General features: G+C 40.2%; 1 pseudogene; it reads left to right on the top strand.

The window, feature by feature from the left end:
* Positions 1 to 4,127: 4,127 nt before the first annotated feature.
* On the top strand, positions 4,128 to 5,111 carry LOC133242578 (sodium/potassium-transporting ATPase subunit beta-3-like; annotated as a pseudogene).
* Positions 5,112 to 11,588: the final 6,477 nt, after the last annotated feature.

The raw sequence follows: 11,588 nt of genomic DNA, 5'->3' as shown, positions 1-11,588 counted from the left end.
TCTGCTTTTGAACTGTGGTGTTGGAGAAGACTCTTGAGAGTCCCTTGGACTGCAAGGAGATCCAACCAGTCCATCCTAAAAGAGATCAGTCCTGGGTGTTCATTGGAAGGACTGATGCTGAAGCTGAAGCTCCAATACTTTGGACACCTGATGCAAAGAGCTGACTTATTTGAAAAGACCCTGATGCTGGGAAAGATTGAGGGCAGGAGGAGAAGGGGATGACAGAGGATGAGATGGTTGGATGGCATCACCAACTCAATGGACATGGGTTTGGGTGGACTCCAGGAGTTGGTGATGGACATGAAGACCTGGCATACTGCGGTTCATGGGATTGCAAAGAGTCGGACATGACTGAGCAACTGAACTGACTGAACTGAAGAGCATTGCCAATGACTGAGCAACAAAGGCATTTGCCATCTGCCTCTACAGAGATTGAACCCTGTGCTGCTATAGCTGTTGACCTTCAACAATCCCTGAGGGAGTTCAGGGTGGAGTGAGGCACTCTGTGCTCCAGGGAATTTGGTGGGACAGGTCTTTAGATAGTTGGAAGTTTTTAGGAACAGATTTTATGATCTCAATCCTTACATCTCCTCATATCTAGAGAAGCACTAAATCCCTTCATGGTGCTATCATACCCTCATGAGTAACAAAAATCCTTTTGTAAAATGAATACTTCGTGGTATTGAACTCCCCCTTCACCATAACATTATATATTGACTTTCCCCCACTGCTGCTTTGGAGCAGTCTCTCAGAGCTATCTGAAATGCTGCCTCCAGGCTGCAGTCCTCATTTTGCCCCAAGTAAAACTTAACTCACAACTCTCAAGTCGTACATCTTTTTTAGATGACAGTACTTATCCCTCTCTTCCTTTTTAGATAAATGGTAGCATATTATAGTAATACTTGCTTTTCTCCACTTATTTCTTTCCCACCTTAACAATATACCAAGGTGTCAATTCCAAAGTAGAATATAGAGTATATATTCCTCATCCTTCTTACAGCTACATAATACTCTCAGTCATTTACTGATGAATTTTTTAGGTAACTTTCTGCCATTATATATAGAACTGCAGTGAATAGTCTACTCATGTTCCTTATTGTATTTTTGCCAGTGTATCCTTGGGATACATTCCCTGAAGTGGGATTACTGGGTAAAGGGGAAAATGCCGTATGTAATTTTGCAAGATTTGACAACTTCCCCTCCACTGGGCTTCCCTGGTGGCTCAGATGATAAAGCGCCTGCCTGCAATGCAGGAGACCCGGGTTTGATCCCTGAGTTGGGAAGATCCCCTGGAGAAGGAAATGGCAACCCACTCCAGTATTCTTGCCTGGAGAATCCCATGGACAGAGGACCCTGATAGGCTACAGTCCATGGGGTCGCAAAGAGTCGGACACAACCTGAGCGACTTCCCTTTCACTTTTACTTTCTTTGCTAAATGATATGACAAGATATTCTAGACTTACCTTGTACATTAAATACCTCAGAACTGGCATCAGTCATTTCTCTAATCTGCTGACAGAATGATAATTCTATTTGCTAAGCCTCATAACCACATACACATTCATAGCACTTATCATTACCTGACATTATGGTGTATATTGTCTGCTTCATCCTCTACACCTTTAGAATTTAGTATGTAAGCTGAATAGAGGGAAAACATTTTGTTTTGTTCACTAATGTATCTCGAACACCTAGAACAAAGCCTGATACACAGAGGTCATCAAAACCTGCTTCATGGGCTTCCCTGGTGGTCCAGTGGTTAAGATTTCTAACCACTGAAGGGGGCATGGGTTCAATCCCTGGTCTGGGAATTAAGATGCCACATGTCAAGAGGCCAAAAATAATTTTAAAAAATATTTAAAAAACTCCCGTTTCTTTCCATTTACCAGAGGTCATGATTGCAGCCTTCTGTATGAAGAGATGGGTGATCATCCAGAGACTGAGCTCAAGAGTCACTGTCATTAATTCATTCATTCATTCTTATGTACTGAGAGGGTGGTATGTTGCAGACAATGTTCTAGGCAAGATGGCAATGTTTGTATTAGGCCTATGGCTCAAGTGAAACCTCTAGCCACACTGATCAGACAGAAATGATTCCTCTCCAGTGTTAAACTTGAGCTAAACTAATATGGCCAAGTAACCACCTGGAATAAAAGGAAATGGCCAGAGTATTTTCTTCTCTTAGGACTCCTCCTACAATGAATACACTTACACCAAAGTTTCATACATTATGCAGATTTATGTATACTTTACTTATTGCTTACATTTCCAGATGCTGTCTCTGATATCTATATTCTATGTAGTTTATGTCAATGTAGCTTATTCTACGTTAGTTTTATGTGAGAGAGAAAGCAGGGCAGGCCAGGACTAATGTTTGTTGAAGTCCTATTGTGTGCAAGACATTTAAAAATAGATCTTCTCACTATTATAGTCTCCTGGAAGATAAAGTCAGGAGGAAAAGAAAGCACATTTTTTAAAGACTGTATTTTTTTAGGACAGTTGCAGCATTTTTAAAAAAGGAAATAGTATAAGGATTTTCTATTATTTTCCCAGCTCCAGGAGGTAATTTGTCTTAAAACACAGAAGTGTCAACAGATACCATTTGCAAAGGATTTCCCTTTTATTCCTCACACCACTGTGGTAAAGTGGGGGATTTTGTCCTATCCACTGAGAAGACTGAGGTTCAGAGAGGTGATAACATATACAATTTTAGCAGCCATTTCTAGATTTAGAGCAGTGGTTCTCAAACTACCTTGTGTCATCTGTAGGTTGTATAAACACTCAACTCTGGTTGAGGGCCAAGAATATTCTAACAAGTTCCTAGGTGATGCTGACGCTGCTGGTCTGGGGATCACAGCTGGAGAACTACTGATGAGAATAATAATAAACAAAAGTGACATTTACCTTTTATGAGTACCTGGAAAATCACCGTGAGCTGAGAGGACTGTGGAGATATGTGGCCCGGGGTCACAACAAAGGCGACACAGTGTGCAGTGTGCCCAGGCCCATGTCTGGGGCCACAGACTCAGAGAGTGGCTGACACTATTTCACTCTCCTAAAGTGTGAGGGGACCAGTCACTGGTCCACGGAACAGTTTGTATAGCATTGTGATTTCACCATGTGGGGAGCCCTGTAGGTGCAGGATTAAGCCCCAGGCTCCCAAGATTTCCATTGATCTTAAGAGCTCTTTGTCAAGCTACTTCTTATTAAACCCTTAATTCAGACCAGGCTATGGGAAATTAGGAGAGGTTAAGTAAATCAAGGAAACTGTCTTATAAATGCCTGCTCAGCAAATCAGTAATTCCAGAAACAGCCGTGTTTCAGAAATTATGTTTCCAGAAACCTGGAATTACTCTAAAGTTTTCTCACTGTGTCCCAACGCTACAAGCTCTGAGTACTCTAATCTCGCTGGGCAACCAATGGTGGCCAGGATAATGCTTTTCTGTTATTTTTTATAGTGAACTGTATTACTTTAAAAATTATTTACTTATTTAATTAAAAAATAATTGCATTTGTTTATTTTGGTTGCAGTGGATCTTCATTGCTGCCTGCAGGCTTTCTCTAGCTGTAGAAAGAGGGGGCTACTTTAGTTGCGGCGCATGGGCTTCTCACTGGTGCAGCTTCTCTTCTCACTGCAGAGCCTTCTCCCACAGTCTCTGGGGTGCTCCAGCTTCCATAGTTGTGGTTCCTGGGCTCCAGAGAACAGGCCCAGTAGTTGTGGTGCATGGGCTTAGTTGCTCAGAGGCATGTGAGATCTTCCTGGAACTAGAGATGGAACCCATAACTCCTTCATTGGCAGGTGGATTCTTTACCACTGAGCCACCAGGGAAGCCCAGCTGTATTACTTTTAAAGGATTCTATTAGTGAAAAATTTAAAGCAGTCTATGACAAACAACAACATCCCAGCAAAGCTTGTCTGAAATGGTTAAATACTTGGAAATTATTTAGGGCTAATTCTCATGATATATGAAAGCATTCTCAGGAACCAAAATATAGAGAGATGAGCAAATGATGTTGCGGTAGGCAGCCTCTAAGACAGCTCCAGTGAACCTGAGCCTCCCTTCCTGAGTGGCGCCGGGAAGCTGGGGGACCCTTTCCTGGAGCCCGGAGCCTGTGACCGGAGCACCATGGGCTTCCTTTGTACGCAGCCCGCCTTTGTCCTGAGAGGTCCTTGTGGAGGCACTAAGCAGTTCAAGGAAGCCAGACCCTGCCCCACTCCCAGAAAGAGAAAATTTCCACTCCTGCAGCTGGCTTGTGACTCACACTGCCACCCCAACCAGTCAGAGGAGTCTTGAGTATGTGATTTGCCTGAATGTACAGTAGTGAGTTAGTCATACAAGTACATCATACACGAAAATGCTCTTGTATTTGAGCAGTGAAAAGACCCTTTAAAAAGGTTTGATCTTGCTCTTTTTTTACCCATGGGTTCCTGGCTGCATGTTTCTCATTCACAATGTGGGCTGTAGCAGAATCTGAACCATGAGTTTCCAAAATACCATGACCAGATAGTCCAGGACTTACATTTTTTTTCCAAAATCAGTGACTGTGTTGGAATATTCATTTAGTTTGTCTGATCCAGACTCCTATAAAGGGTACATTGAAGACCTAAAGCCATATGACTTGGAAAAATGAAAGAATCTCACAGTTTGCCCTGATGAAGTGCCTTTTGAACAGAGAAGTCCAATTTATGTTGTATGTCATGTTTCTTATTGCCTTACTTCAAGCATGCAGCACTGTGGATGATCCTGAGTTTGGCTATATCAGAGGAAACCCTTGTATTCATGTGAAAATGAGCAAAGTAATTGGATTAAAGCTTCAAAGAGAATCAACTATAGAATATATTTTGAAGGATGAAAACATAGCAACTGTATTAACTTATCTTCCCAATGGAATTAAAATATTTTCCATATTATGAGAAAAAAACTGCATATGAGGCATCTACAGTCATTAGTTGCCATCTAGATTACCTTTGACCCATGGAGTACTGTCAAAAAAGTTACAGTGAAGTGCAAGGCAGATGGATTTTACTCAATCTAAAACATCAGCGTGTTCTTGACAAGTTTTCAGGACGAATTGTGTTCAGAATCAGTGTGTGCATAGTGATGAGTTAGGGTGTCTCCACAGACTAAATGTTGTGTTGTCTGTCTTTGTTTTGTATCAGCTGGACCTGCCATTCTAGAATTATGAGATCACCTTGGACAAAGGCGGGGGTGCTACATGACACTATGGTCACTTAATAATGTGCTTCCAGATCATAGTGTTCTATGTCTTTCAAAGTAACTGCCGGTTGCCTCTGCTGCCTGTTTAGCTTTATACAGGCAGCCGATAGGGACTGTGAACACCTGATTCTGAACATATAGAATGGGGGTCTTGTCCAATTTTTATGTGGTTTAATTGCCAAGCATCTAAAGCTTAATGTGCTGCCCTATATAAATATTTTATAGATTTAACACTGGTTAACTGTCATATTTTGATGCCAGCAAAGTTTTAGGAGAGAAAATGGTACCTGACCAACATCAAATGACTTTATAGTTGTAAGAAATGCAGTGTGTGGAGAAGTTTTGTATGTGAAGAGGAAAAAGGAGAATAAAAGTGGACTTGAAAGATTTTCTTGGGCTTTTTATAAAATTATTTTTTACATTCTAAATTAGTCTGTGGATCTTTTTTATTAAGAGCACAATCTTTTTGCTGTAAAATACGTAAAAAATGTAGTGAGGGGATTATTTTTAGTGATGGAACTAAATCTCTTATACATTATTTTAGAGCATAGATGCGTCATATCATTTTTAGGTTAGCCAGTATGAATATGCACTTAATTTTTTATGAAAATAAGTTCATAAGATGTAAATTGTATGATACTTTATGAAATATCTTATTGCTGCTTTTACTTAGCAGATTGTGGACTCTAATAAAAAATATAAATTATGAAGAGCCTATTTAAAAATGAGCCCTGAGATGAGAGCAACTATAAAAAGATCATCATTTTGATTCTGTATTTCATCTCCTTCTATGAATTTGATATGATTGTTTCTTCCAGTCTAGGTTGTTTTCAAAATACTAACGCATATATATGGAATTTAGAAAGATGGTAACAATAACCCTGTATGTGAGATAGCAAAAGAGACACAGATGTATAGAACAGTCTTTTGGACTCTGTGGGAGAGGGAGAGGGTGGGATGATTTGGGAGAATGGCACTGAAACATGAATAATATCATATATGAAACGAGTCGCCAGTCCAGGTTCGATGCATGATACTGGATGCTTGGGGCTGGTGCACTGGGATGACCCAGAGGGATGGGATGGGGAGGGAGGAGGGAGGAGGGTTCAGGATGGGGAACACATGTATACCTGTGGCAGATTCATGTTGATATATGGCAAAACCAATACAATATTGTAAAGTTAAATAAAATAAAATTAAAAAAAGCAAACCTATGTTTTCTATAAAAGTTGAGTTATTAATGTATAATGTTATATTAGTTTCAGGTGCACCACAACATAGTGATTCAATAGTTTAAATGTTACGACGTGATCACCACCATAAGGCCAGTTATCGTTGGTCACCATACAAACTTATAACAATGTTATTGACTATATTCCCTATGTGCACACTGTTGTTGTTGTTTTAGTCACTCAGTCATGTCTGACTCTTGGTGACCCCATGGACTGTAGCCCAACAGGCTACTCTGTCCATGGGATTCTCCAGGCAAGAATACTGGAGTGGGTTGCCATTTCCTCCTCCAATGTGTACACTACATTCAAGTAATTTATTTATTTTATAGCTATACGTTTGCACCTCTTAATCCCTTTCACATTTACCCATCCTCTTCCCCTCTGGCTTATGATGTCTGTAGAAGTGAAGCATCATATATCCACTGTTGTTGTTTAGTCACTAAGTCATGTCCAACTCTTTTCGGCCCTGTGGACTGTAGCCCACCAAGCTCCTCTGTCCATGGAATTCTCCAGGCAAGAATACTGGAGTGGGTTGCCATTTCCTTCTCCAGGGGATCTTCCTGACTCAGGGATGCATTGCAGGTGGATTCTTTACCACTGAGCCACCAGGGAAGCCCCATATATCCACTAGTCCAGTACATAGAACCTAGGAAGAAGACATATTAAAGGGCCATGAATGTGAGAAAGAACTACTTACTTAGGTTAACCATTTTCAAAATAAAACAAGATTTGATAGTGACTCTGGATAGAGGTGGGCTTCTCTGGTGCCTCAGTGGTAAAGATAATATATATACAGTGAAAAAAAAGATGGCACTAATGAGCCACGCCTCCCAGTTTTCATGCATGTGAATGAGTAATCCTTATACTTGAGTGTGGGCTGGGTTAACAGAGATAAATACTGAAGCCTTGAATCACTGTAAAGCTTTTCCTGTGTGTTCTGAAGCTGCCAGGGCTCTGAGTGCTCTAATCTCCCTAGGGGCTGGAGCTTGATACTCTCCAGGGTATTGCACAATTTCTATTACAATGGACTGCATTATTTATTTGTAAAATACACATAATATTTACCATTATAATCCTTTTAAAATACAGTTTAGTGGTATCTAGTACACTCAGATTATTGTACAACCATCATCACCATCCATCTCCAGAACTCTTTTCATCTTGTTCTGTGCTCATTAAACAATAATTTCCTGTTTCCGTCAGCCTTGGCAATCACTGTCCTACTTTCTGTCTATGAATTTGAATACTCCAGGTGCCTCATGGAAGTGGACTCATACAGTATTTGGGGTGTGTGTGTGTGTGTCTTCTTTCATTTGGCATATATCAGATTTTCAGTTCTTTTTAAGGCTGAATAATATTTCACTATGGGGCCTCCCTGGTGGCTCAGAGGTAAAACAATCTGCCTGCAACACAGGAGCTACAGGAGACACGAGTTTGATTCCTGGATTGGGATGATCCCCTGGAGGAGGGCATGGCAACCCACTCCAGTATTCTTGCGTGGAGAATCCCATGGACAAAGGAGCCTAGAGGACTACAGTCCATGGGGTCACAAAGAGTTGGACACGACTGAAGCAACTTAGCACACATGCATAAGATTCCACTGTAAGATAGTCATACACTGGTAGGCATTTGAGTTGTTTCCCTTTTTTGGCTACTGTTGTTAAAACCAGAGCTGTATTTAGTTAACAGTAGTTAAAGTGTTAGAACAGATTTTATTCAGAAACTATTGTAATAAGAGTAAAGAGACCTCAGATTATAACTGAGCTCAGTTCTCAGTACAACATGGGAAAACACGGGTTCATAGCTAAGGAGCAGACTGGGGAGTCAGTGGATGGAAAACCAAAGCAGAAACATCAGGGATAAGGATTGGGGGTGGGGGCGGGGCAGATTCTGATTAAACCGACCTGGCTAGTGTTGTTGCTGAAGGTAGGCCATGTTGATCAGATATTGAGGGAGGGGATTCTTGCTAAGTTGACCTAGCAGGATTTTTGCTAAAAATTAGGCTATTCAAAGATGAACAAGAGTTCAAAGGTTGAGATCTAGTTGAAACAAAGGTTCAGAGGAACCTGATTAAAATTTGGTGAGGAGTAAGTCTTGTAGGTGTGAATAATATTGCTATGAATATTAGTGCACAAATATTTGTTCAAGTCCCTGCTTTAACTTCTTTTGGGTGTATACCTTTAAGTGGGATTTCTAGATCATATTGTAATTCTATTTTTCATTTTTTGAGGAACTTCCAAACTGTTACAATAGCTGCACCATTTTACATTCCCACCAGTGATGCACAAAGTTCCAATTTCTCCACCAACACATGTTATTTTTGTTTTAAGAAATGTAATAGCTATACTAATAGGTGTGATTTACTATTTATTTTTAAAATAAACTTTATTTTGAATAATTTTATATTACATAACTGTATAATTTTAATAATATTGAAGAATTTAAAACACCCAGAATGGTAGGAAAAAAGTAACAGTTATGAGAAAAGTAGAGAGAAAATATTTTCAAACTCTATGGAATTTATATTTCTGGTATGTTAGGTAGACTTACTAATCAACAGACAGGCGAGTCAATGATGTCAACAGAAAATTCACCAAAGAACCAATAATTGTGCCCAGGTTCCTGATGGTGGCTCAGATTGTAAAGAATCTGCCTGCAATGTGGAAGACCCTGGTTTGATCCCTGGGTCGGGAAGATCCCATGGAGAAGGGAATGGCTACCACTCTGGCATTCTTGCCTGGAGAATTCCATAGACAGAAGAGGCTGGTGGGCTACAGTCCATGGGACCACAAAGAGTTGGACACGACTCTGTGACTAACACTTTCACTGTTCCTTCCTGCATTGCAGGCGGATTCTTTACCACGTGAGCCACCAGGGAGGCCCCAATAAACATTAGCAAATCATAGAAATAATATTAGTGAAGTAGGCAAAATGCAGAATATACATAACACAATTATAATTTTGAAGAATATGTGCATTTTAGTATATTTTAATGTAAATATTTGATTATATGTAATTATGCATTAATAAATTATATACAGAGAAATACACCTGAAGAATAGTCATCCATCTATTTTCAGTGAATATCTTTGGGTCAAGGACTGAGGTTCAGGCAGATGAGACTACAGGATGATTTCAATTTACACATATACATTTTTATACTGTTTGAAATTTATACTCAGGAAAATTTATTAAGATAAAAATTAATAAAGAACCAAAATATGTAACCCAACTGACAAAAATTACGTACACATAGGTTTTATTTTGGAAATGTGTTCACGACATTCTGGTTTGTTAAGAAAATAGTAGATTAAAGCATCTGATTTGATAGTATATCTGTGTATGTATTTGTTTCTATGGCTCAAACATCTTCACACATGCAGCTTTCTCTTGCACTCACACAGGACGTTGATGTTTAGTTTTAGGGCTTAGAGAACTCTAAATGTCTTATATTCAGAGAGATTGCTGCCAGTGGGTGGTAAATTCTGGAAAGACATAGCTGAGGCCAAGGCCAAGGCCAAGGCCAAGTCCCTCCATTCTTTCCTCCCTTCCTCTCGATCTCAAAGCCCAGATATTCAGAATTGCAACTCTGATTCTGATTACTAGGTCGCATCTACCTTCATATTTTTCTGTTTTTATAATGAAAGGCATTTTTTAGAGTAAACAAAATGTTGTTTTTAAAAGTGCTTATTAAGCAGTTCATATACTTATTGTATATATGCTTGAAATTGGGCTTGAAAGATTTTTTATATTAAAAGACCAAAAGAATATCAATTTAGTTTCATATATGTGTTATTCATAGATCTATCAACCTCTCTTGCCCTGCCCCTCCCCCCGACCCCTGTTTTCATCAAGGTCTGCTGACCTGTCCACACTGTAGAGAGGGTCTCCTGGGTAAAAAGCAGGTAGTTTAAGCCCTCAGGTATCATAGCACCGTAATGGCTTCCTAAACCATCCACCTGCCTCTCCCCAGGCCACTTTACATATAGCTTCCCATAGTAGTTTCCCTGAAGTGGACCCTGATATCATTACACAAACGCTCTCAGAAGCAATTTAGTATCTACAAAGAGAACTTCAAACTCCCTTCCCCAGCTTGTACTCTCCATCCCATGAATCCAGACTAGGTTTCCAGTTTTGTCTCCCAACCGCTCTGTGTTCTGGGAAAACTGCACTGTGGGCTACTCCCTAAAGGACTCCTGTGTTCACTGTGTATCTCTTGAACTGGGTGGGGATTGATTTGAACAGAACTTGGCTCTAGCACGGTGACAATACACAGCCTTGACATTCTGCTTTTCCTATTTGGAACCAGTCTGTTGTTCCATGCCCAGTTCCAACAGTTGCTTCCTGACCTGCATACAGATTTCTCAAGAGGCAGGTCAGGTGGTCTGGTATTCCCATCTCTTTCAGAATTTTCCACAGTTTATTATGATCCACACAGTCAAAGGCTTTGGCATAGTCAATAAAGCAGAAATAGATGGTTTTCTGGAACTCTCTTGCTTTTTCAATGATCCAGCAGATGTTGGCAATTTGGTCTCTGGTTCCTCTGCCTTTTCTAAATCCAGCTTGAACATCTGGAAGTTCACAGTTCACATACTGTTGAAGCCTGGCTTGGAGAATTTTGAGCATTACTTTGCTAACGTGTGAGATGAGTGCAATTGTGTGATAGTTTGAACGTTCTTTGGCACTGGCTTTCTTATGGATTGGAATGAGAACTGACTTTTTCCAGTCCTGTGGCCACTGCTGAATTTTCCAAATTTGCTGGCATATTGAGTGCAGCACTTTCACAGCATCATCTTTCAGGATTTGGAATAGCTCAACTGGAATTCCATCACCTCCACTAGCTTTGTTTGTAGTGATGCCTCCTAAGGCCCATTTCCAGGATGTCTGGCTCTAGGTGAATGATCACACCATTGTGATTATCTGGGTCCTGAAGATCTTTTTTGTGTATTCCTCTGTGTATTCTTGCCACCTCTTCTTAATATCTTCTGCTTCTGTTAGGTTCATACCATTTCTGTCCTTTATCGAGCCCATCTTTGCATGAAATGTTTCCTTGGTATCTCTAATCTTGGTATCTCTAAGACTGGTTCCAAATAGGAAAAGGAGTACATCAAGGCTGTATATTGTCACCATGCTTATT

This window comes from Bos javanicus, chromosome X (genome assembly GCF_032452875.1).
Source record: "Bos javanicus breed banteng chromosome X, ARS-OSU_banteng_1.0, whole genome shotgun sequence".
Classification (NCBI taxonomy): domain Eukaryota; kingdom Metazoa; phylum Chordata; class Mammalia; order Artiodactyla; family Bovidae; genus Bos; species Bos javanicus.
This window is presented reverse-complemented; position numbering and strand designations above follow the sequence as displayed.